The sequence below is a fragment of the Silene latifolia genome, chromosome 4 (genome assembly GCF_048544455.1).
Source record: "Silene latifolia isolate original U9 population chromosome 4, ASM4854445v1, whole genome shotgun sequence".
In the NCBI taxonomy this organism is placed as follows: Eukaryota; Viridiplantae; Streptophyta; class Magnoliopsida; order Caryophyllales; family Caryophyllaceae; genus Silene; species Silene latifolia.
In genome coordinates, this window is record NC_133529.1 from 62,652,341 (window position 1) to 62,675,592 (window position 23,252).

A 23,252-nucleotide genomic window follows, 5' to 3' on the forward strand; every position below is an offset into this window, starting at 1 on the left:
TGGACAGGGAAGGTCCCTTATTTGTCGTTTATAAGAATGTGGGGTTGCGAGGCGTATGTTCAGAACAAGTCTGACGACAAACTTGCACCCAGATCCGACAAATGTCTTTTTGTAGGATATCCGAAAGAAACACGTGGTTATTACTTCTACAATAGTCACGAGAACAAAGTGTTTGTGGCTCCTGATGCTGTCTTCTTAGAAAAAGAATTTATTTCTAAAAGATATAGTGGGAGGAAATTTGAACTTGATGAAGTTCAAGAGTCACAAACCTAGAATGAAGTGAAGGAAAACATTCCCTCCTTTTCTGAAACGATGATTGTTCCTAGAAAGTCAGGTAGAATTAGTGATCAACCTTACCGTTACCTCGGCAATATAGAGCAAAATAGTGATTTGTTACTTTTAGAAAGTGACGAGCCCACTACCCATTGTTGTCAGAATCCCGATTCGATCTTATGATTCTACGATTTTACGATCCAAAAATGCTTGACTGATCCTGGATCCTATGATTCTATCATGTTTGTAGAATCTTACGATCCTCTTTATTTGAAATTTTTTAGAGGTAGGATCATAATACGATTCTACGATCTTACGATCCTACGATCCGATTATCTAGTAAACATGTTAAAATATATTTTTAGATAATGATATCGGAAAATCCAAATTTCATGTAATTTGTAGAAATATGTTCATGAAATGATACTAAACTCATTAGTTATCAATATTTTGTGTATAAATAAGTGCTTTGATCTTCAATTATATATTTTTACCAAATAAAGAACTATATTTAGTGAATTTGTAGAATCTCACGATTCTACGATCCGATTCTACCGATTCGATCCTACCTTCCCCATCGATTCAAAGTAGAATCCCGATCCTAACAACATTGCCACTACCTACAAGTCGGCCATTTCTAGTCCCGACTCCTTGCATTGGCTTGAGGCCATGCGATCCGAAATGGATTCCATGTACGAGAACCAAGTATGGGACTTGGTGGATTTACCTGAGGAAGTGCGACCCCTTCAGTGTAAATGGTTCTTTAAGATCAATCTCGGCATGGATAAACATATAGATGTATACAAAACTAGATTGGTGGCAAAGGGTTTCACTCAAGTTCATGGTCTTTACTATGACGAAACCTTCGCCCCAGTTGCTATGCTTCGGTCCATTAGGATTATCTTAGCGGTTGTCGCATTTCATAATTATGAGATTTGGCAAGTGGATGTCAAAACCGCCTTCTTAAATGAGATTCTAGAAGAGGGAGTGTACATGACACAACCTGAATGTTTTATGAATACATCTAACCCTAAGAAGGTGTGTAAGCTTAAGAGATCCATCTATTGTCTTAAGCAAACATCTAGGAGTTGGAACCATCGCTTTGATCATGTCATTAAACAATACGGTTTTACACGAAGTGTTGAGGAACCTTGTTTGTACATAATGTTTAGTGGGAGTAAAGTTGATTTCCTAGTTTTATATGTGGATGACATATTGCTCATCGGGAATGATATACTGATGCTCACTTCCATTAAGGAGTGGCTAGGGAATTATTTCCAGATGAACGACTTGAGAGAGACACAACACATCTTGGGTATCCGGATCTATAGGGATAGATCCAAGAGCATACTGGCATTAAGTCAAGAAGTTTATATTGATAAGATTCTTGATCGGTTCAATATGAAAGACTCTAAAAAAGCCTTTCTTCCTAAGGGTTCTGGAATTACTTTGAGTAAGTCACAGTGTCCCACAAATCCTGAGGAGATTGAACTCGTGAAATTAATCCCTTATGCTTCCACTGTTGGATCAATCATGTATGATATGATGTGCACTCGTCCCGACGTCGCATATGGTTTGAGTATGTTGAGTCGTTACCAAACCACCCTAGATGAGAGTCACTAGATAGCCGTAAAGAACATCCTTAAGTACTTGCGAAGGACTAAGGATTCATTCTTAATGTTTGGAGGAGAAACTGAATTGCTTGTAACGGGTTACACGGACGCCACTTTCCAAACCGATTGGGATGATTTGTAATCCCAATCCGGCTATGTCATTATGTTGAACGGAGGAGTTCTTTTTTTGGAAGAGCTTCAAGAAAAGTGTCACTGCGGATTCTACGACAGATGCAGAGTACCTGGTAGTGTCAGAAGCTGCAAAGAAAGCTGTTTAGATTCGACAATTCATAAAAGGACTAGGAGTAGTCCCTACCGCCGATGACCCTATCACTATATATTATAATAACAGTGGGGCTATTTTTCAAGCTAAATAGCCCAAGTCTAGTAATAAATCTAGACACGTACAAAAGAAATATCATGTAACAAGAGATTACGTAGATAGAAAGGAAATAGACATTTGTAAGGTTTGAACAAACGAGAATATTGCTAATCCTTTAACCAATCCTTTATCGAAGGCCAAGCATGATGGTCATGTTGTCGGAATGGGATTGAGACGAGTACTAGAATTCCTTTAGATTATGGGTTATGTGTAAAACCTCGTAGTTTATAAGGTATTCACTCGATCGAGTAGACCGAGTGGACCGAGTGGACCGAGTATAACCAATACTAGACTTAGAGGAGTTGTTATAATGTCCGCCTATAGAAGGATCGCCTTAAAACTATCATAACTTGAGATCTAGACATGCTATTGATGTGATTCCAATGGGAGGTGATTGCTGGTTCTCTTATGATTCCAACGGTAGGTTACACGCCCAAAATGACCAAGAAACGAGTGAGATATGGCTATTTTACGAAACCTGGTCATTCCTGAGAACTGTGTCGCACTCGACCGAGTGAGAGACACTCGACCGAGTGAGTGACACTCGACCGAGTGGGATCGCCACTCGATCGAGTGTGTAACACCCCATGTTTTTAAATAGTTAAATATTAATTTATAATGTTATATTGTGATTTAAAGTTTATACTTTAGCCTTCGACCTCAATTTTATTCATTTTCTTAATTTACGTACTTTTTATACTGGTTAAAACATGTGTATACCATCATACTATTTTTAGCCTAACAATTATTTTTATCAATCTCGATATTCTTATTAAGTGATAAAATCTTAACCCGTTTTATGATCGGATCATCCAAATTATGGACTAATAGACCCAAGAGCCCACATTAATCTAAATAAAGGAGATAAGACTAAACCTATTCCTAACACTAAATTGCTCTGCCTTGCCTTGCGCCTTGTCCAGTCCGACTGTCCCTCTTTAGTGCTCCTCCTCCTTCCTCCTTCCTCCTCCATGTTTTGCTTCTTCTAATCCTCCCGACACACTCATCATCATCTCGCCATCATCATTGCGCCTCCCTCGGCGTATCTGTCATGCATATTTGTCACTTGGTCCTTAATTCTAATTGGGTTTACTACGGCGCGGTGATACGAACTCCTATATAATTATGGACGACTTGGGAAGCATTCTGATGAGGTAACTAGGCTAACCCTTAATTGTATTTTAGCCTTTAAGCCATGATTGTAGGATGTTGGATGTGTTTAGCTTGATCTGGATTCCTCCTTGTTTGTATATTTATGTTTAAAGTTGTTGACTGGATTAATTTTATTGATGTTCTGATGGATTATTGGAAAATTGAATATATGCGAGTATGGTAATAGGTTTGCCGTGAACTCTCAAGTTGCTAGTTTTCCATTAACGTGGGTCGATAATGAACTATTAAGTACGACAAATTATTCATGTAAGTTACGGTAATATTGCTTGAATTGAGTTCCTGTTGGTATCTAGGTTTCACGGACACGCCTAGTTTTGAGCGTTCCCGTGTCGGACACCGACACTCCTAGGACACGCCTGGAAATTCGTGTCGGACACCGACACTCCTAGTACACGCTTGGAAACGTTCTGGACACGCCTTGAACCGTGTCCCTGGTTTTTATGTTAAAAGAAAACGTGTCGGACACGGTCCAACATGGTTGGACACGGCCCGTGTCCGCTGGACACACCAAATAAGCAGTTTTGAAATCAAAATCTCACTTTATCAATCATCACGACATCTCAGTTTTCCATTTTCCCCTTACATCTCACTTCTCCCCCTTTTTTCTCTTGCATTGCGACGCCTTCTAGCCTCCCCTCGCCTCAGTCCGGCCGCCGTCACCCTCCCCTTCGCCGCTGGCAACCTCTGCTTGCCACGTATCTTGCCTTTTCGTTTTCCCCTAATTTCTCAATCTATGTTTTATTTCTATATTAATCTCTATATATATTATACATAATAATAAGTTTCTAAATAATTAAAATAATCAAAATAAATCGTTATAATGATTATTATTGTTGTTATTAAATTTGGGGGTTTTAAATTTGGAGATTGTTGATTTTTCGGAAGTTAGGGTTTGTTTGATTTAGGGGTAATTTTCGGAAGCGAATAACTGAGTTGTTATTTCCCACTTACCGAAAGAAGTTTAATGAATAATTACAGTGATGCAAAGGCTGATCCGTAAACTCTTTTTTTTTTCAGCTTTTGGTGAGCATTGTTTGTCCAACTTATTTTTGGTGCCTTTTAATGTTAATATATTTTGCGGAAAATATTCGGTTTGATAACTATGGCGAATGTTATTTTAAGACTCGAATTTGGGTTTGTAATTTGGAGCCTTTGATACTTTTTATTTAATTTTGTAAGACTTACATGCTTATTTAAATTTGGGTTTGTAATTTGAAAATTTGTAGTTTTTAAGACATGTTGATTTTGACGTATAAGACATTAATATTGGTTGTCATTTTAAGATTTTGTGGCCATTAGATGACCAAAGTTTAGATGTTGGTTATAATGTTCTTCAAATTCCCTTTATTTTAATATGTATATTGATTTTTTTTTGCCGTGTCCGTGTCCTAAATATTTTGAAGTGCCGTGTCGTGTGTCCGTGTCGTGTCCGTGTCCGTTTTCGTACAACCTAGGTTGGTATAGCCTTATGAACATAGAGGTTTGTTTTTCTGTTACAGACATGGTCTGACCATCTGAAGGTACAACAGCTCGCCTGACTTATTCTGCCCGAATTGGGCCTCTCGTTTTCGTCTTGTTTAGCTATTCTTTGATTGTTAACTGAGCTACTTGTACCACTACTTATGCGCGCACTCATTAGTGGTGGTAATGCATGGAATGTGTTGGAATTAACTCGTAAATAGTGTGCTCATATGATAAGAATGAGGTCTGACTTGTATTGTGTCCGGTTATCTAAGTGTTCATTTGCTTTATTAATTATAAAGCCACGTAATATGGATTGTTTCCGAGTGAAATTGACGATTCAAACTTGTAAATATTTTGTTGACTTGTGAATGACGAACTTAAAAATGAATTGATTCACCTCTTTTCTTGTATGGTTACAAGTAATTGTATTTGAGTCTAGTTGAGAGGTAGCAAGGCGGGTGTTTTGATCCCCCTTGTTTTGGAACATGTGCCACCCGTTGATGGGTTACCACTTCGTGGGCAGATCCTCGTGCCATATTGTTGGTACTAGGTCGCGAGGTCGCTCCATCAAGTAGCCGCGGTTACTTGATTTGAGACTATGGGATTTGTTTACCGTTTAGGTTTACCGGTTGTTGAGTCGGGTATAATTGGTACTCGAGAGTTTGGCCAAACTTAGAATAGGACCATATTATAATCGTCGTCCTACCATAGGGAATGGGGTGTCAGTATTGTCTGAGCATCATCTGAGCATCTTGAGTGTGTCATATTGTTGATTCACGGGCGTTCCACCGTTCTCTTATTTGACTTAACTGTTGACCCTTGTTACTACATTTATAATACTTGACCGTATTTACTCATTATTCACTTGTTAACGTTATTCTGTTGATAATTTGTATAAATGCTATTTATCTGATATCACATGTTGGTTGATCAAATGTGTTATTAATTATGTTTGAGAACCCATTAAAACAGTCCTCTGGACAGTTCTATTTGACTCTTTGACTCTGGACTTGAAGGGACAGTTATACAAACAGTCCTATATGTGCTTTCATGTTGGGCATGTTTAATATTTTACAATTTCTGTTCTATTGGGTAAAATATGACTGGGGAGCACCTAGTTACTCCCGACTGATTGTTGCCCTCCCTTTCAGGTGATGATTGCAAGTGGTTTATGATTTACTGTTGCTGGCTGGGATAATCGAGTGAGAACTCCGAGCTAGGGAAAAAATTAGTTATGATAATTTAAGATATATTTATATTTCATTTAGTTGTTTATCGGGTGGGTATTTACTCCCACAAGTTGTAGTAAAGATTTATATTCGAGTTAGTAACAAACCGGTTTTGTCTCGATAATTCCGCCACCGAAAGAATTTTTCGTAATGTTATTGACTTATTGACTTATTTATATATTGTTTTTCGATATTCGAAAATCCGGGTTGTTACAGTTGGTATCCGAGCTATGTAGCTCCCAACGCTCACTCGATAACCCAAAATTTAAAATGGATTAGAAACCTAGATCACCCTAATAAGAAGCGAGAGATGGGTAGAAACAATTAAGAAATTGCGTGCTATATTTTTGAGTATTTTGTTTATTATATTATTCTTTTGATTCTAACTCTGGTTATTCCATATAGCTACTCTTATAGTTTTACTATTGGTTGCGACTTGTACTTTGTTATACTGTTTTTGGTAAGTGGTGACTTTTGTAAGAGAGTTCTGTTATAGCCTAGTTGTGTTGGATAGGGACTCATCATAACCTTTAGAGTATATATTATAAAATGTTGAATGTGTTTGATATGATTTGTATGCTACCTATGTCTTGTATTGTTAATTTATTTGTTGTATGAAGTAGTATGTATGAAACTTCGTTGTGGTTCGTCTATGCCGGAAACAATGCAGTCATATTATAATTGATTGTTGTCCTAAAACAAGAAGTGATGCATCTGAAATATGCTATAGTGTGTGCAGACCTACGCTTACTTAATTTTGCAGTTAGGTTGATTTGTGAGGGTGGTGTTGCAATGGCGGCTAATAGTTTAATACCCATATTCATATAAATGCTTTAATTCAGGTTTGGTATGTAAATATGTAATGCTAAACCATACGACTGTAATAATTTTAAGTACCATGATTGCTGCATCTTGAAGTTTTGTTTTAATTGTTTACTTTGTTTGAACAAATAGTTTCCCTTTAATATTAAAACTGATCAAATATCATTTCACTTGAATACATAAGACAAATAGACTCTTCTTGTAATACTACGGATTTCTTAGGCTAAGTACTCGACCGAGTAGAGCCTACTCGGCTGAGTAGTGTGGAGTGTATATTTTGTTTGGCTACTGCCGAGGAATACTCGGCCGAGTATGATGAATACTCGACCGAGTAGAGGATACTCGGCCGAGTATACTCTATACTCGACCGAGTATCCGTCAGCGAGTAATATTTGACGGTTTGATTAAGGGGTAATTAGGGCGTTATATAATTCCGATATCAGTTTCTAAAACATTATTTACAAAACCTAATCAACGTACGACGCTCTAATCACTCCAAATCTCTCCCTCTGTGTGTGTGTGTGTGTGTGTGTGTGGACAAGCATAGCAATCGTATTCAATCTTCACCCTTTTCGTCGGTAAGTCCTCATCCCCATGTTTGTAGTAATTGTTCTAGAGTTTGTCTTTAATCATGAATTGGGGGAGATGGGATTTGCAATTAGTAATTGTGTATGTGATTATTGTATAGGCGAAGACTTTGTAGAGGAGCCATTCTAGTTGCCTGATTCTCGTCATTGCTGTTGTTGCTAAGGTAGGGTTTCCCTACTCAGTCTCTGGTTGTTGATTTAAGATGTGTTTGCATTGTAATTGTTGTTATCTGCTGAACATCGGAGGAATGGTGTCGTCGTGACGATTGTGATGTTGTAGTGTTGTGACGGTTGTGGTGTTGTGACAGCTGTGATGCTGTGGTATTGTGATGTTTGTGGATGTTGTGTTGATTGTGTTGGTTGTGGTGGAGTCACTTGCGGGAGTGGCTTCACACCCTATTTCGCACTCCGTGGAACCCGTCACGGGAGGGGATGTGCACATTAAGGGACAAGGATATCGCTCGTTGATGAGCGGGATTTAGGTGGGGATTGGCTGCGGTCCCCCACTGGCGGCGAGGATTACTTGTTGCGATGGGTAATCTGGCAGGGCTACACACTTCGGTGTGTAGTCGGTTATTGTGTGAGATTGGGAGATTGGTTGGGAGGATGTTCAGCTGGTTACATTGTATATTGTCTTATCTTGATTGAACCGTACTGACCCCGTTGTTGTTGTTTTGTGGAATCTGTTGTGATCCATTCAGGGATGGTGAGCAGACTTGACAGGTATTGCATTTGGTGAGCTTGGGCGTTCATGGGAGAGTCGTCACACCAAGTTGTAGTATCACAGTTACGAGTCTTAGTTTATGATTCATGTAGTTTGTTAACATTCGGATTTACTTTTGGTCGGATTTTGGAGTATTGTAAACATTTACTTTTACAGCACTTTTAAAAAATGTGTTTGGACAGACGCTTGTGATATGTACTAACCTCGGGCAACCGAGATGGTAACGTTCTTTCATGCTAGGGTGGTCCTGGTAAGGCACCTTGGTATGAGGGGGTGTTACAAAGTGGTATTAGAGCCGAAGATTCCGGCACCTAAAACAAATGAACCCAATGAACTTAGGGAGTCTAAATAAAATGAACCCGGGGAGAGTTGTTTGGAGCTACCGCAAGGACTCGGGAGACGTCCCGGAATCGCATTATGGCCCTCACTAACTCGAGCCGGTCACGAGGGATGTGTTGAGACTTGTTTAATGTATGTGCATGTATGTTAAGGTCTAATGGTTGGAACATGTGGTAGTAGGTGAATGTGTATGTGAAACTGATGAAAGTATGTTTAGAATTGGAACGGAGTGAAAAGAATTGATATGTGAAATCTTGTGAAACGGTTTTAGCATGAAAGTGATTGGCATGTTATATCTTATTATGTGGCATTCAGATTTCTGTCGTTATGTGTTTGATTATTGAGGTAGGAAGCATGATAGGAGATACTGCGTACTATTTTTACCCGTTTTGGCATGACTCGGCCGAGCAGGGCGGGTACTCGACCGAGTAGGGGGTACTCGGCCGAGTAACCAGGCACTCGACCGAGTGTTGTTTGGCAGTGAGTAGCAATGGCTACTGGTTGTGTTTACTCGACCGAGTACTTAGGTGTACTGGATCGAGTAGGCCCTACTCAGCCGAGTGCTGATTATACTCGACCGAGTATGAGTTTGGTGAATTTGACGTCGGCTACTCGAGTCGACTACTCGACCGAGTATCAGCAATACTCGACCGAGTAGTCCTTACTCGACAGAGTATTGTTGTGTACTCGGCCGAGTGCTTCTTTGGCGGAAGGTCACACCCATTTTGAGCCGTAGGCTTTTGTGCTTACGTTTCCTTGTTTATTATCAGCTCAAAATGCAGCCTAAAAGAACTGCCGCACAAATTCAAGCTTCTGAGATGATTATTGATGAGATTGCTCGTATGATTGAGCAACAAGAGGCTCTTCTTGAGGCTCTCAAGAATGTGGGGAAGGGGGCGGGATCAGATTCCCATGTCTGGACCTTAAAGGTTAAGGTGTAATATTACGAGCTTGAGGGGAATACTCAAAAGCCTAGATAGTTCTCCCTGTAGCAGTCTCTAGAAGGACTTAAGGGTGAAGCAGTGTTGGGTTTGTTGTTAGTTGACGAGTCTTGAGCTCTTGTTTTAGCTCTTTGACATTAGGTTTTGGTATTTTTGTGTTTTGTACTTGTTGGTCCCGAAGTTTGGAGGGAAGAAACGTTGGTCATGGGCTTTGGACTTGTTGGTCCTGGACTTGGTGTTTTGGACTGACTTGTTTGGTGTTTTGGACTTGTCGGTCCGGGACTTGGTGTGTTGGACTCGTTGGTCCTGGGCTTTGGACTTGTTGGTCCTGGACTTGGTATTTTGTACTCACTTGTCTAGGATTTTGTGTGTTGGATTCTTTCTTTGGATTTTGGCCTTTTTTAGAAAAGGGTTTCAATTTTGTTTTGTTTTGATTTTGGCTTGGGTCTTGGCCTTGACGTTGGGTGAGTAGCCTTTGGCTTTGGCTTTTGCTTTGAATGAATTGACTTTGGTTTTTTGCTTTGACTTTGACTTTGGCTTTGGCCTTGAGTGATTTGCTTTTGACTGGTTTTTGATTTGGCCTTGAGCTTTGGCTTTGGGTGAATGGCTATTGGCTTGGGCCTTTGATTTTGGCCTTTCGCTTTGGCTTCGGGTGAATGGCTATTTGCTTGGGCCTTTGATTTTTGGCCTTTCGCTTTGGCTTTGGGTGAAAGGTTATTAGCTTGGGCCTTTGATTTTGGCCTTTCGCTTTGGCTTTTGGTGAATGGCTATTGGCTTGGGCCTTTGATTTTGGCCTTTCGCTTTGGCTTTTGGTGAATGGCTATTGGCTTGGGCCTTTGATTTTGGCCTTGGCTCTGGTTTTGCTTTGGCTTTGGTTTTTTATTTATTGGTTCTTTGCCTTCCTTCGTTCGAGGCAGGTAAAAGTGCAGACGGGGATGTACCCATTGGTGAGAGGTTGATATTTGGTGATGGGATGTTTTCGTGGGGAACGGGCTTGCCTTCCGTCATTGACCATGAACAAGGAGAGGTTCTGGTTTGTTATCTAGGTTCGTCGTAGGATCCCTTTGATTGAGAGCTCGTTTTAGATCGGGTGCTAATCAAAGGTTTCTATTGTCAGACATGGAATAGGTAAAGAGAATGGACACGGAGTTTCGAGTCCTCCGCTTACTCGATACAGAACGTCACTCGAGTGTACTCACATTGAATTGGAACAGGTTGTTTGTTTTAAATCAATTCTCAAATCAATTCTCGTTGTCAACGGGATATGGTAAAGGGGAGAATATATGATAGTTGGAAATTATGCTTTTATTTAGATAAATAAGAGGTTAACACAGACTCGAGAAATATGTGACTCATGGGGACAGCCCCCGGTTGTCATTTAGGAATAAAAGGACAGACGCTAGTATAGATATGAGAAAGCCTAAGACTCGGACTCGGACTCGGACTCGGACTCGGACTCAATCGTAGATACCAACTCCTAATCATCATGTTCCTCCTCGAAGGTCTCTTTCGCAGCATCCAGCGGCTTGAATGTCTGGTTTTGAGCATTGACCCACTTGAGCACTTCACTCTCATTGTTTGGGACGCCGAGAGGATAAGATCCTGGAAGGTTGTCCTGTTTTTGAGGGGTAAGGCGCCCATGGGGACCATTCTTTTCCATTAAATGATTCAGGGTTGATAAAGACAACCTGCCACCATCGAGCATGTTTTGGATGATATGTTTGAGCTTCCAGCACATCTCTATGTTGTGCCCATGACCCCTATGGAATAGGCAATATTGGGAACCGTCCCAAAACCGGCCTCTTTTCTTGGGTGTAAGACCTGGAGTGGGGCCAATCGGTTGGATTAGTCCTTCAGAGACAAGCACTCTTAAAGCAATGGCATAAGGCATGCCCAAGTCTGAAAATTGTCTTTGCGGATGTGTGGCTCTTTCTGGCGAAGGCTCTACAAATTTTACTTCGGTAATGCGGAAGACTTGCTTTTCGGGAGGGGTCGCAGATGTTGTACCTACTTTAATGATTTCATCAATGCGAGAAATTTCTGTTGATAGGTCCTCGACGCTTTTGATGTTACAACCCTTCAAACGGGATGCATAATTTGGCTGAAGGCAGTCAATGACATGTTTAACTAAAGCCCCATCTCCTTGCTGATAGGATGATGTTGAGCCTACCTTTCTCCTTTTTACCAAATTATTGGCAGAATACTCATCCTCTCGATCACCCAAATCGACGAACTTCCTATTAGGCCGCCCAGTTTCTTTGTCTGGAGTGGTCAAGAGTAAGGTGGAAAACCTGCCATCCTCAATTCCATCTTGTATGGCGTGCTTAAGCTCATAGCACGCTTCAGTTTTATGCCCCTGGCCTCTGTGATATCGACAATATGCGTAGCCATTCCAAAATTGGGTTATGTTTTCGTGTTTTGGATCCGGAGTGGGACCAATAGGTTGCAGTAATCCTTCTGAAGAAAGTATCCTCAGAGCGGTGCCATATGTTATTCCCAGATCTGTGAATACCCTTTGATGTTTTCCCCTGATTCCAACATTTATGTTTTTTAGGATGTTTTTGTGAGTTTTGTTTTTGTTTTTGTCAATCGTGGGCGGAAACAGGATTTGGTCATTGCTAATGGCAAGTTTTTGGGACGTTGTTTGGCATGTTGAAGGGTATTTTGGTGAGGCAATTTCATTTTCTTTGTTGGTGGGTTCTTGGGTATGGGAACCATCAGATGGTTCCTCATTTTCAACATTTGGTTGTTGGTGAATTGGGTGTTGGTCTTCTCCCTGGTGGTTAGGTTCATTTTCGGCATTACCAATCCTTTTCCCTAAATTAGCTACCTCAGTGTTCAAATCATCGATAGCCACTCGCAGCTTTGAGAATATGTTGTTGATGGAGACGGAGATCATGGGTATATCGCTTTGTAGTCCATCTTCATTAATTGCACGAATTTTCTCATCGTCGGGAGGGATGAGATGAGAGCAATCCAAGGAAAGTTCCTGACTGTGTCCAATAGGGTTTTCTGGAGGGTTGTTTTTGTTGTTGGCAAGTTGTCGGCTTTCAAGAAGCTTAACCCTTTGCTCAACATCAGAAGAGGGAAAATTCTCGGTTATCATTTTGTCCTCAACTTGGGAGAGACGAGTGCTCAAGTTTTCCACGGTAACTAGGAGTCGAAGGACCATGTTGTTGGTTTCGGCAAAAGTCATGGCAGATGCAGATTGATCGGCTTCTTGAGTTTATGGTTGGCGATTGATGGCACCCAAGGGATACCTAATTGACATAACGATGGGCGTTATAACTTGTCTTGGCAAGGGATTGCACAAACAAACGCAAGTGCGACACATATGTATAAAAGGCCTCTTGTGTTTGAACTCTTGGTGCATGACATTGAACTTAGACTCGAGTGTCAACTTTGGCATAGTGACGGCTAGACAGATGACTTCTGACTCGGTTTGGATGTGTGTTGCTGGCGTGACGTCGTTAGACAAGACACGTACACAAACTTGACCTTTGACCCGTAATGTAGGGGAAAGATGGGTTTAATACCCGGGGGGTTTTGACTCTGCTAATGCCATTGAAGATGTCTCGACAATTAGGCGACACGACCTAGACCAGAAGGTAGGTACTAACTTCGGCGGAGATTCGACGTTATCTAGACGACTTGACTTGAAATCGACCGGACTCTAATCGACTCGAGGCTGAATCGAAAAGGTGGACTGAAGTTTTCGAAAATATAAATTTTCAAAAAAGATTCATTTGTCGTTCTATGGACGGCTTTCGAAGAGTAAAGATCTTCAAAAGGTCGGCCAGTTGAAAGGGCTGTCTTAAGTTTGTTTTCAAAAGACAGCTTGAGTTGAAATTGCGGCGGCTCTGAAGACAATGTGTTGTTTCCGAAGATGATTTTTGCAATTCCAAATCACGGATTTGAAAATCGAGAATTGAAGAATTTGGAATTGTCATCACAATGGCCATGAAAACGGTTAAATTCGTTTTCAAAGAATTTAAAATTGGGTTGAAAATTTGAAAACGGTTAAATTTGTTTTCAAATGATTTGAAAATGGGCTGAAAATTTGAAAACGGTTAAGTTTTTTTTCAATGATTTGAAATTGGATTTGAAATATGAAAACGGTTAAATTTGTTTTCAAAGATTTGATTTTGAATTGAAATTTGAAAACGGTTAAATTAATTTTCAAATGATTTAAAATTGGATTTCAAATTTGAAAACGGTTAAATTTGTTTTCAAATGATTTGAAATTGGATTTGAAATTTGAAAACGGTTAAATTGGTTTTCAAAGATTTGATTTTTGATTTTAAATCTGAAAACGGTTAAATTCATTTTCAAAGATTTGATTTTGAATTGAAATTTGAAAACGTTTTAAATTGTTTTCAAAGATTTGAAATTGGATTTGAAATCTCAAAACGGTTAAATTCGTTTTCAAATGATTTGAAATTAGATTTGAAATTTGAAAACGGTTAAATTCATTTTCAAAGATTTGATTTCGAATTTGAAATTTGAAAACGGTTAAATTTCTTTTCAATGATCTGAATATGGAATTTATGATGATTGTATTCGTCATTACGACGGGTTAGGAAACCGTTTTAACCTTTGAAAGAAGGTATGCAAATCGAAAATTGTGAGAATTGAAATTGTCATTACGACGGCTTAGTAAAGCCAAATTTGATTTAGAAAACGAGATTCGAAATTTGGAAAGTTGCATGGGTTGAAATCGTCATTACGACGGTTAAAAAAGCGTTTTGTTTGAAAACTGATTTCGAATTTTGAAAATTCGCGGGTACAATTCGTCATTACGACGGCGTAAAAAAGCTATTTGAAAATACAACGGTCGGCGACAGACCGAGGTTTGAAATGGCCATTACGACGACGTAAAAAGGGCATTTGAAATGGTTATAAAAACCAGGTTTTCAAATGGCCATTATAACGACATAAAAAGGTGTTTTGAAACGGTTGTAAAAAACCGGGTTTGAAAATCGTCATTACGACGGTCTAAAAAGGCGTGCAACGGTCGGCGAAAGACCGAGGTTTGAAAAGGACATTATAACGGCATGAAAAAGGTGCTTTGAAACGGTTGTAAAAATCGGGTTTGAAAATCGTCATTTCGACGGTATAAAAAGGGTATGCAAGGGTCGGTGAAAGACCGAAGTTTGAAACGGCCATTATAACGGCGCAAAAAGTGTTTTTGAAACGGTTGTAGGAAACCGGTTTTGAAAGTCGTCATTAGGACGGCATAAAAAGGTGCTTTGAAACGGTTGTAAAAACCGGGTTTGAAAATCGTCATTACGATGGCCTAAAAAGGCGTGCAACGGTCGGCGAGAGACCGAGGTTTGAAATGGCCATTATAATGGCACGAAAGGGTGTTTTTGAAAATGACACGGAAGAACTTATGATCACATAACACATAAGCACTCGTAGTTCATTATATTATGCATAATGCTGACACGGGTTTTGGCTTAATAAGGGTGGTTACACACCAAACGATCAAACCCCGATTTGCGAGAGGGATACCAATCCAAACAAAATGTGTAAGTAGGGTGCCCTAGCCTCGTGCTCGAAGGTGATGAAAGCTCTTTGACGAAACAAAAATGTGTAACGTCAACGGTATGCTTGACTCAATCGGGATTCGAAACGCGGGGATGAGAAAACTCACGCCGACGGGATGAGCCAATTGGTCGATAAAGGTTAGGTTAAGGGCCCGGACAAGGAACCCGACTTATGACCGTAATATCAATTAATGCACTTTAATCATGACCTCGTTCGAGTTTCACCTCTAAGGATCACAAAGACACAAGCGTCCTAGATTTCCCCAACGGAGTCGCCAATCTGTGGACATGGGCCACAAGCCGGTCTGTGGATTTGGGCCACCTACCGGTCCGTAGTCACTGGCCACCTGCACGCCAAGCCAATCTGTGAACATGCAGCGGTCTTTTGAAAGCCACGCTCGGCGGCGTAGAAATGCTTTCGACCGGATCTCTTTAGCATTTGTGGGATGCTTGGAACCCGTTCGAATCCACTTTATACCTCGGTCAAACGAAGCACAAAGCAGTGTTTGACATAGGTACTAAAGATAAGGACTCGTCCCCCTGTTAGCATTCTATGCCTAAAATGACTCTCGTACGCCCTGGATAAGGCCATCCACTATCCAAAGGTTTTGAGTAAGGGGTGAGGGTACGTATTGGGAAGCCCTTTAATCGGACACCCAATCCCACCCGCGTTAGCGGCCTCTACTGATCGATCGTGGTTGTTTAAGTGAAAAAGTTGATAAAACGGCGTAAATGCATGAATGCGCATCCAAAAGTTTTAACCTAACATGTGAGAATTTCCTAAGTCGGTTTGTTAATCCAAATATCAAGTAATTGATGTCGAGTTGGATTTAGATTGATTTACACGTGAAAACGGAAATTAAACATCCATTTACCAAATTCGAGTTATGATGCTTAACACGATCCATTTATTTGGAAAAGAAGTGTGTTTAAATGACAAAGTATAAAATACAAACTCGTCAATCTGATCCGTCACGTATTCGGATAAACCGTAATCGGGATCGTCCTAGACAAGTACCAAAATGGGACAGAACAGTGCCTGGCAGCCCCATTGGGGCGTGAGCCTATTGGTGAGGGAGGGGGCTCTGCCCTGGTTTTAAAATATGAAAATAGGAGACCTTGGGGCACGAGCCATAAGCCGAACCAAGAGGCGTCTCCTGGTTGTAAAAAGGTTGTTTAAAACCATTTTAAAAGGTTGTTAAAAAGGGTTATTTAAAACCGTATTTGTGATGAATGATTGCAAATGTTGTTTGCATGACTCGGAATAATTACTATTATGTTAGTAATATTCGTTGTCGGATTTGCAAGTTTGGAAAGTATAGTTTACAAATAAAAATGTAAAATGTTTGATTTGAACTAAATATGTTAAGTTCATTTCTTTGTAATTAGTCAAGTTTGTCATCGTACTCGGATTAAACCGACATGGTATAAACAACCAAGGATGATTATGAATTATGACTAATATGTTTACAAATGTAAATACATGAGAAAAATGCTAAATAAAAGAAAAGGGTGTTAAAATACCCATTAAAACGTAATTAACCAAATAATATCACCGAGTCACGGATTAAACCGTCATGGTATAAGGAACCAAGGGTGATTATGATTTATGGTTAAAAAGTTTGTCATAAAAAGGATTTGAAACATTTGAAATGGTAAAAACCGATTACAAATAAGAAATGAAATAAAGAGGAAAGACGAGAACAAACACGTTTGAGTCTGACCCGAGAACCCACAAGAGGCGCGAGCCTCTTTCCATAGCAAAAGGCTTTTGTCTCGGGCGAAAACTCAGTTTTGGCTCGTCTAACCTATGTTTGAATCGTGTTATGCATTGTTCATGCATATAAACTCATAAAAACAGTAAAGACATGAAATAAATGAGATATTTACACCCTCAAACTTACGTGTATTGATGTTTGCGAAGTAGACGACTTTAGAGACGGTTTTCTCGTTGGGACTAATTGCGATCAAAGAAATTTAAAAAGGTGCCTTAAAAAAAAGGATTTAGTTTTGAAAATATGTTGTTGAAAAAGATGTTGATTAATGAATTGAGTTGGTCAAATGGGTCGGTCGAATGCACGGCGACGGTACCAAACAATATGTGTAAGGCTTGTGTTTACGATCGGTAGGTCGTAAACACATGTCGATTTTGTGACTTAGGAAGTCGGCTCTAGAAGTTTAAGAGAGAGGTGAGGGGGCGGACACTCGCGTGAGGATTATGGTGAGTGAAGGTTGGTATTTATAGAGAAATGTGGGGTTGTAGGTTGGTTGAGTTTGCTTAGAGGCTAAGCAGACAACCCAAAGAGGCGCGAGCTACCTTGTGATACAAATGGGTGTATTGTCCTTTTCGCAAATTTGGATTTTCCATTTGTTCTAACCAATGTTTTGTTGGTTGTGATTTGTGGTCTTTGATGGTTGCTTAGCCGTGTAAGTTTCCTCTTGGGTGATATTTGGTGTAGGTATTTTGTGTCTTTGACTCGGGTTTGACCCGTGTGAGTCGGGATTTGAATTTCGAGTCGGTTTTTGGCTCGGTGTCGGTTTTGACACTAATTAGGGTCATTTTAATGGAAATGACGTGATAAAGACATTCATGGCATTATTTTCGACATTGAGATTTGGTTTGACTCGGTTTGACTCAGGTTGACTCGAGTTGCGGGTTTCTGAGCCGGTTTTTGGCCCGGTGTCGGTTTTGACTCTAATTAGGGTCATTTTAATGTAAATGACATGATAAAGGCATTCATGGCATCATTTTTGACATTCAGGATTTGGGTTGACTCAGGTTGACTCGAGTTGTGGGTTTCTGAGTCGGTTTTGGGTCCGAAGACGGTTTTAACTCTAAATAGTGTTATTTTAATGCAAATGAAGTTAGAAAAGTTTTGAAATCATTTTTCATATCCGAGTAGTGCATTAAACCGTCTCATGTATAGCCAATCCACGCACGCATATGATGTGACTCATATTTGAGCATATTTAGTCCCCGAATTAGCCTCGTTCCTATGCTTTTTAGGGCATAATTGGGTCATTTACTATCTTTAGTCTTTCGTTTTGCATACTCTTTGAGGTTTTGATCCCTTGGTAGGAAAGGAGTGCAAACCTTGCATTTTCATGGCAAAATGGAGCTAAATTGATCGAATTCAATGACCAAGCATCAAAGGGAAGACAATGCTAGAAGGCCTATGTAGATAATAAAGTAGATTGGGCAATGGTGAAAGGATCCTTGCATCTCCAACAAGATCCTTTAGGATTGTTGAAGAAAGAAAAGAAGAGAAGTGATTGCCCAGCAATCCGAGCGTCGCAGTGCCCAGGACGAGCGTCCCCCTGCTACAGTCCGAGCGTCCCGTGCCCAAGACGCTCGTCTTGAGGCCTTGTGATCTGAGCGTCCCGACCCCCAATCCGCTCGGATTCCTTTCCAGTGCAAACCGTCCCTCAGCCAAGCCGCTCGGGACGAGCGTATTTCTTGAAGACTATGAAAACGGATATGCGCATCTCCTTCGAGAGGAGCACTTCCTCAACTTTTCTTAAGGGTCTTAATCGTCATTTAAGCCCTTAGTAACCCTAATTTATGTACCTAATCCTTAGTATAAATACCCCATTGTACTAATTGGATTATCATGTTATTTTTATGCATTATTAATCTCATCTTAATCTTGTAATCAACTCTTAATTTAGCATTAATACAAATCTCACTTCTTAATCTTTACTTAATTTCTCTATTGTTCATCATTTATTTTGGGTAATGGAAGATTATTTGGGTTTATTTGGAGGATTGACAACCTTCCATCAATCATCAAGTACTTCTATTATTCTTTGCTTTATTATTTGGAATCATCTTTATGTATAATTCTCTCTTAATCTTTTTTAATTATTGTTAATCATCTTCATTTGTTCATCATGTTTTGTCTTGCTAGTATGATTGACAACCTTGTTAGCATGTTAAACTTGATAATGAGTGAGTAGTTTCCTTAACTAGGGTTAATGGGGAATTAGGGGAAACCAACATGGGGATTGATTCATGCTTAATCTAATATGCTTTCATAATTAATTTGCTTGCTTGTTGTGATTTCAACTTATGCACATGTTATGTTTGATGAAATGCGAGCCTATGAATCCTTGCATTTTTTACCCATCACTTATCTTTTCAATGAGACTTGTAAGACATAAACCAACTCGAGTCTCATTAGACCATGCATATAGTTGGATAGGGAGGATTATGTCGACTTGTAGGTGTTGTACAATCTAATCGATTCGGCTCCGGGACCCAAACCTTCATAGGGATTGTAAGATATACACTAACTCGATCCCATCACAACAATAATTGCTTGCATCTAGTAGAAAATATGTTTGTATGATCAAATCCCATGAATCCCCTATGAACCCATGACACCCTAGTACTTTTAATCATTTGTTTACATCTCATTTTAATCATCTTGCTTGTTTTACTTACATTGTTATTTAGCTTAGTTGATCTTCTACCTCAACCCAAATTGGGACACCCTTAGACACGACCATTTGCAATCGAAAATCCTACATCAATACCCGTCCCTTGGGATCCGACCTTTACTTACCTCTTTACTAATAGTAGAGTAGTTTGTGAAGTTATAAATATTGTTTTGGTCTAGGTAACTCTTAACGACAAGTAATCGAAAATGATAAGTCCGACCAAAAATGGCGCCGTTGCCGGGGACGGTGTTAACTTGATTTGATTTTCTTTGATTGCTTTTTAGTTGTGTCTTTATTTACCTTGGGGAAGTCAAACTCCTCAATGTTTGTTCTAATTGTTTTCAAGTTGTTTGACATTTTGCATGTCTAGGAGATCACAAGGTAACTTGTTACCCATTGATCTTGAAATTTAAAGAACTTTTACCAACAATAGAAGACTTGCTAGAAATACTTTGAGAGGTATTGGTGAGATTGTGGATATTCAACCAAATAACATTGAGTTCATCAACCCTTTTGCAATAGAAGGAGAGGATAACCCAACACAAAATCAACCACAAAATCAACCCACAATGCCTAAATTTTCATCACATTCCGTACCAAGCGAGGAGAACCTACCAAATGGTACTCCCACACCACAACATTTAACCGGTAATTTCATTGCAAAATCCGCATTTAACCAATTAGTTGAGAGAAGTCAATTTGGGGGTTGCCTAGTGAAGACCCTCATTCTCATATGAAGACTTTTTGTGACTATTGTGATGCGATTTCTCAAACCGGAGCTACTCAAGACCAAATTCGATGGGTCTTTTTCCTTTTTCTTTGATTGGTACCGCAAAACAATGGTTAAAAAGCCTTGATAAGGCTACTCTTGGTATTGACTCTTGGAAGAAATTGGCACTTGCTTTCTACAAAAAGTTCTATCCTCCGGAAAAGACTAACATGCTAAGAGCCCAAATCACCGGGTTCAAACAAAGGGACGAAGAATCTTTGTATGAAGCTTGGGAGAGATTCAAAGGAACTTGCCGCTCATGTCCTCATCACGGACTTAGCGAGTGGTTCTTGGTACAACAATTTTGGAATGGTCTTTATGAAGACTCCCGAAACATTCTCAATATGGGATCAAATGGTATGTTCACCGAAGTTGACGATAATCAAACATGGAACAAGATTGAGGAAATGGCGGTCCATAACTCACAATATAGTAGACCTCGTAAGGCTACTAGAGGAGGAAAGCATGAAGTGGACTCTATTACTCAATTGGGTGCTCAACTTAGTGCTCATATTGATACCATTAATTTGAAGTTTGAGAAGGCTATGGCTAAGCTTGAAGAAGCCTCCAAATCGCCTAAGCAACATGTGAATGCCATGGTGGCATCTTCATCAATTCCGAGTGGAGTATGTGAGAGTTGTGGAACTTTGGGACATGACCAAAGTGAATGTAGGGGAACAAGTGAACAAGTGAATGCTTTCCAAGCATACAAGAGTGGTACCCCTTATTCCAACTATTACAATGAAAACACCAAATTCCATCCCAACCTCTCATACAAAAGCCAAAATGTTCAAAACCCTCAAACAACATACACCCAACCTCCAATGAGAAACCAAGCTCAAAGACCCTTTTACAATCAAAACCAAGGTTACCGAAATCAAACTCCATACAATGAATCCAATGACCAAGGTTTTGATGTTCAAAAAGCGGTCCTCCAAATGCAAAAGAACCAACAAGAGTTTTTCACTCAAATGCGAAAGGATAGCCAAGCAAAAGACATCACCATTAACAACATACTAGCTCACACAAAGATGTTGGAGACCCAAATGTCTCAATTGGCATCTTCAAGTTCACAAAGACAAAAGGGGCAATTACCGCCTCAAGGTAATCCCCCAAGACAAGAATCGGTGAGTGCCATCCATTTGAGGAGTGGTACAAGGTATGAAGGGCCGAAGAGGCCCGTTGATGAAGATGTTGTGAATGCTAGTGATAAGGAAAGAGTTGTTAAAAACTCTAAAGAAGAAGAACCCACCATTCAAGAAGCTTCAAATAAGGATGAAGAAAAGGCCAAAGAGAAAGAGGCTATTGTGATTCGGCTTCCATTTCCAAGTCGTTAAGCTAAGCCTAAGTTTGATGAACAACTTGGGAAGTTTATGGAGATTGTCAAGAACTTGGAAGTCTCAATTCCATTTACGGAATTAATCAATCACGTTCCGGCCTATGCAAAGTATATGAAAGATATTCTTACAAAGAAGAAATCCATCTGGAAACTTGAGACTATTGCTTTCACTAAGGTGAGTAGTGCCATCCTACAAGGAAGTTCACCTCCAAAACTAAAGGATCCGGGAAGCTTCTCTATTCCGTGTACCATTGGCGACACCACAATCAACAAAGCTCTATGTGTTTTTTTGGGCAAGTGTGAGTGTTATGCCATATTCGGTAAGCAAGAGGTTAGGAATGGGAGAACTCAAGTGCACTAATATCACACTTCAAATGGCGGATCGATCTACGAAGACACCTTTAGGGGTATGGGAAGATGTGCCGGTAAGAATTGGCAAGTTCTTCATCCCGGTGGACTTTGTTATTGTTGATATGGAGAAAGACTCCAACATTCCTATCATTTTAGGAAGACCTTTCTTACACACCGCAGGAGCGGTGATTGATGTGAAACATGGAGAACTCACCCTAGAAGTGGGAGATGAAACAATCACTTTTAATCTTGACAAGACAATGAGAGCTCCCCGATTATATGAGCCGTGTTTCATGGTTGATCATTATAGCCGACAAGATGATAGGAAGAAGTTGGCATTTCAATGGAAGAAGAAAGTGGATGATGCTCCATCAAAAGAGCAATGAAGTTTCAACAAAGAGAGCTTGAAAAGCTCACTCATGACAAGTAAAGAAGAAGGCCTCATTGGCCATAATGATAAAAAGGAAGAGGAGTTGTTCTCATCAACTCGTGATATTATTGGGGAACAAGTAGATGAAGTATGCGGTCTTTGGGATGATGAGTTTGAAGGGATATTCAATCCCTATATCGGTAATGCTATGACCCAAGACCACCATGAAGAACAACAAGTGCAAAGGTCTATTGAAGATCTTTATCATGACAATGAACAAGCTTTCGACTACTTCTTCAAGGTGTTGAGCAACATCAACAACACCTTAAACATGCCCCCTTGACATCTCATTAATGGATGAGAGTTTGGTGGAGTCCTCCCTAAACCACCACTTGTAAATATTCTAACTCCCTAACTTGCATTTTACTTATTGTATTGCATTTTTGTCAATTTTGGATTTACATTTCTATGCCTTGATCAAGATTTTCACCATTTTGAGAGAAAGTGAGGGAGGGACTCAATCGTTTATTGATGTGTAGTGTTTTGACATAGTGTAGGGATAGCAAATTGCCTAGGCTATCCAAGCCTTCGTAATGCCCCCACAATGAAGACCACAAGAAATGAAGAGTAAATGACACGGGTTATGAAATGCCCACGGATGGACCTGAATCCGTGTGGCAGAGGGACAATCCGAGCGACCCGACCAGGATCCGCTCGTCCTGAGAAGAACCCGAGCGTCCTGGGTAGGATATGCTCGTCTTGAAGAAGCTGGAAAAAGAAGTTTTTGCTCTGACTGAGAATCTGAGCGTCCCCATAGAGAATCCGCTCGTCTTATAACTAACAAATTTTGGGATTTCTCCCTGACAAGGAATCCGAGCGTCTCCAAT

At 40.0% G+C, this 23,252-nt stretch overlaps 1 non-coding gene across 1 annotated transcript; it reads right to left on the bottom strand.

The window, feature by feature from the left end:
- Positions 1–20,475: 20,475 nt before the first annotated feature.
- Positions 20,476–20,582, bottom strand: LOC141654482 (small nucleolar RNA R71). The gene has a single exon (XR_012548041.1). It is a non-coding gene; the product is annotated as a small nucleolar RNA R71 (small nucleolar RNA).
- Positions 20,583–23,252: the final 2,670 nt, after the last annotated feature.